The sequence below is a fragment of the Vulpes vulpes genome, chromosome 1 (assembly GCF_048418805.1).
Source record: "Vulpes vulpes isolate BD-2025 chromosome 1, VulVul3, whole genome shotgun sequence".
In the NCBI taxonomy this organism is placed as follows: Eukaryota; Metazoa; Chordata; class Mammalia; order Carnivora; family Canidae; genus Vulpes; species Vulpes vulpes.
The window spans coordinates 57490074-57494737 of NC_132780.1; positions in this window are offsets into that span (position 1 = coordinate 57490074).

Below are 4664 nucleotides of genomic sequence, written 5' to 3' on the forward strand. Positions count from 1 at the left end.
TTTTGGTGTCTCTGCTCTTTGTCAGCTCCTAACGCGTCCTTATGATTGTTGTCAGGGAGAATTTTCTCAATCGATCCGTCGCCATCCATTCTCTTCCCCAGTATTTTACCTAAATAACGGTTTGCGGAAGCTGCTTCACGCCTAGGCTCTCACTTATCCGCACAGTGATGGGAAGCAGGGACCGATGGCCTGCTGCCAGGGGGCAATGGATGTCGCAGGGGGACAGAGACGCGGAGGGCGACAGTCCGCAGCCACTGTTCACTGGCTACGAGCCTTAGGCCAGTTGCTCAGCTCGTGCACAGTGCGGTGCTCTAATCGGCAACGTGGGACTCGTCTCGGAGGGAGGCCGAGAGGACTGAAACTGGGTGAGCTCTGCTGCACGCACGTCACTCGCGGACGCCTGGCCCATGGCAGCTTGTGCCGAACACCCAGACCGGAGCGTCATGTGCTGCTGCTACACCAAAGCAACGTCTTCACTCTGCCCTTTAAGGGTCTGATTGCCAGAAACATCCTCAGAGCTGACCCAGTTTGGCAGACAATTTCAGGATATTCACGGATTCTCCTCAAGTGTGCACTGAGCCCGAGGAAGAGTCTACCAACTTCATCTCTCCTTCTAACTGACTTGGGCACATGGTGCCAAATAGTTTTCCTTGCCCATGGCTTAAAATGGGCAACCCTTCTGCAGGAGCAAATTGATGCCTATTTCCCCCCAATGCTACATATTGGCCAACAGGTCCTTAAAACAAGTCGTTGGTTTGGTAGCGTGCAAACAGCCTCGCCAATTTCCCTTCAAAAAAATAAATAAAAAGAAAGAAAGAAAGAAAGAAAGAAAGAAAGAAAGAAAGAAAGAAAGAAAGAAAGAAAGAGAAAGAAAGAAAGAAAGAAAGAAAGAAAGAAAGAAAGAAAGAAAGAAAAAGAAAGAAAGGGTAATTGGTAAAAAGGGGGTCAAGGTCATCCAATATGATTAGTCGCTCTATCGGTTTCCTATCGCTGCTATAACGCATCACCACAAACCTAGAACACTGAATCCAACACCAATTCATTCTCTAACAGCTCCGGAGGTCACAAGTTCAAAACAGGCCTCACGGGGCTAAAATAAAGGTGTTGGCCACGCTGCGTTCCTTTCTGGAATCTAATGGTCCTGACTTTTCTGAGTTGTAGAGATTGCCCAGGCTGCTGGGCTCATGACCTCCTCCCATCTTCAAAGCCAGCGATGGCCAAGTAGACTCTCACAGGGCATCGCTCCGGTACTTAATCTTCTGTCTCTCCCACGTTCAAGGACCCTTGTGACTACATTCGGCCCGTCTGGATAATCCAATATGACGCCCCATGTCAGATCTCGCTGCTTAACAAACTGGATTCCAACTGCTGCTATTCCCCTTTTGCCGTGTAATTCGCAGGCTCCAGGCATCAGCGGACAGACGTCCCTGGGAGGCCACTCGTCCATGTGCTATAGTCACTTCCTTCCTGGTAGTGATGACAGGGAAAGAACAAGCCCTGTTACAGGTCCTGATCAATCTTTGGAGTTTAGAAAAGCAACACGTTGACAGTACTTTTTGAATTGTCGTAACCGTTTTTTTGGATACTGAAAGCCCCTCAAAAATCCATTATCTGATCCCTGGGTGTTATATAAGACGGACGAATCACTGACCTCTACCCCTGAAACCAGTAATCCATTACGTTAATTAATTGAGTTTAAGTAAAATCTTAAAATATTTTTAAAAACCCATCATCATCTCTCAAATAGGGCCTCTCAGAAACTACACGTCTGCAGTTCATCATTTCTCATCACCTTAATGTCTTCTAACTCCTGAAAACTTTGGCAGCTGGAGACATTCCTTTAGCTCACTACACAAGGTATAGAGAACTGCCCCGTATTTTGTAAAGCACGTTGCACACACCAGGAGAGCAAGCCATGAAGACTAAATAAAGCTGGCACGAATGGGGAAATCAAAGCACCACTGGCCAAAGAAGGGGACAAGGCCACTGGGAAAGAAACTATACAGGTTGCACCGTACATTTACCACCGGGCTTGCAGTGCCATCTCTAGAATGTTCCTCATTACATCCTTCTGCAAATCAAACACCCTCATCTTTCTTATTCCTCTGGACCTTGTATTTGTCTTTGTTCTCCTCCAGGGGACCTGACGGGTTGGTCTCCGATCCTTCCTTCACTTAGCACCACCTAGCATCATAAAAACAGCTTCTCGTTCCTCATCCTAACCACTTTCAATACATGCCCCACTGGCCTTGGCATTCATTTGGTGCTTCGTCATATTTACTCCTGGTGCCTCACTCTCCAAAACAAGAATCTTACACCCTCACTCTTCATGACCATGCAGTGCCTTCTCCTCCATTCGCAGATATTCTGGTTTCCTCTCCTCTGAGAAGCATGGTAAGATTGCACACCACAGCCCCACTTTAGAGTCAGATACGGTGGGGTTGCTTATTTTGGCCGATGACATGTAGAAGGGTGCTATGTCACGTCCAGGGACAGGCTTCAAGAGGCTTGACGGCACTCTCCCCCACCCCCAGTCTCTACCATAGAGGAGCATGGAGCGCTCCCCAGCTTCCTGGATGAGTTAGAGAAGCAGCCCCGGGGCTCAGCAGCAGGGCTAGATATTTAGCAAGAGAGAAACAAGCCTCTGAGGTGATAAAGGGCTGCAATACAGAGGCTTTTGTGTTACTACAACGTAACCCAGTTACAGACTTTGCTTCCTATTTCAGTGAGAAGATAGAAGTAACCAGAAGACACCTCTACAACCCCCCAGACCGCATCTGCCATTAATTAGTCCCTTTATATGCTCCTTCCTCCTGTACTACTGGGAAAATTCTCCGCATTCCTAAAGCTAATCTTTCAACTTGTACCCTGGACTGCATCCTCTTTTATCTACTCAAGGCCATCATTCCAGCATCTCTCTCCTTTGTCTCTCACATCATCAGGTTTTCACTCGCTACCAGATTACCTCTGTCAGTAAATACACATACTACAATATCTCCTTTCTTAAGAAATTTCTTTTGGGATGCCTGGGTGGCTCAGGGGTTGAGCATCTGCTTTCAGCTCAGGGCGTGATCCTGGAGTCCTGGGATCGAGTCCCACGTCGGGCTCCCTGCATGGAGCCTGCTTCTCCCTCTGCCTGTGCCTCTGCACCGCCCCTTTCATAAATGAATAAATTTTTAAAAAATCTTAAAAAAAAAGAAAAATAATTCTTTTTTTAAGACCCACATCTCCTCTCGTAGCCCCATTCTATTTGAAGTGAGTTGCAATACTCACTCCTGTTTTCTCTGGAATGATCTCTAGGTAGGATACTGCGTGCCCTTCTACATCGAGGCTACCCTCATCACCATCACAAATGACACTGAATTTGCTAAGTCTAGTCATCAAATCTCAATCCTCTGTGACATAACATTGACTCGGTTGACCACTTCGGGGGGGGGGGGGAGGCAACTTTATCTTCAGAGACTGGGTCTTGTCTGTGTCAGCTCTTCATTTATCGCAAGTTCACTGTAGGAATTTTGTAAGCCAACAGCATATGGGATAATATTTCTTAATAACCCAATAAAGAGGGACACCTGGGTGGCTCAGTGGTTGGGCATTTGCCTCTGGCTCGGGTCACCATCCTGGGGTCCCGGGAACGAGTCCCACATGGGATCCCTGCAGGGATCCTGCCTCTCCCTCTGCCTGTGTCTCTGCCTTGCTCTCTGGGTCTCTCATGAATAATAAAATCTTAAAAAAAAAAAAAAAGCCCAATAAAGAAACAACATACTCCAAACCAATGATAGGTTGGTTAATCACACTATTGTGAAGATGAAAGAAATAAAGCCCAAATTTACCTGAAGTGTCCCTTTATACCAGTTGATACTCAGGAGAGCCGGTTTCCTCAACCAAGCGCTGATGTCCGCAGTTGCTAGAGCGTGTTGCTAGGGAACAATGAGGCCCCTATTGATGGGCAACAGGGTCTCCTTGACCTGCCACTTGGCTCAGGTTTTGCTATGAATGGGTATGGCCACTGAGGCTCACAATTGTCCAAACAGCAGCAGGAGCTAATTACTCTACTGTCTTTAAGAGCTGGTGAGATCAGCAAAGAAAATCACCTTGCCCAGGCCAAGTGCTCTCCGAGGGTCCTTGCAGTCTCTTGGTGTTTATGGTCTCAGTGGCCACTTGCCGCAGTTGCTTCTTTGTATGTTTTTACTGAGACGCTCTCAGGCAGTCCCTCTGCAGCCGAGCTCTGAGGGCTTATATACAACCGCAGATGAGATGACAATATCCTGTCTCCGCTTACTTCATTCCTTTTTTTTTTAAGATTTTATTTGTTTATTCATGAGAGACAGAGAGAGAGACAGAGACAGAGACACAGGCAGAGGGAGAGGCAGGCTCCACGCAGGGAGGACATGGGACTCGATCCCCTGGTCTCCAGGATCAGGCCCTGGACTGAAGGTGGCACTAAACCCCTGAGCCACTGGGCTGCCCTTACTTCATTCTTAACCAAAACAACATCACTCTTAAAAAAAAATAAATAAAAATAAATAAATTTCATTTTTGTCATAAACAAGTTGATTTGAAAAATCATAACAAACCAACACGCGACAACCATACTTCTTCCTTCTCGAGGTATTTTCGTCACTGGGCTCCCAGAACACAGTGATCCCTTAGTCTTCTCCCTA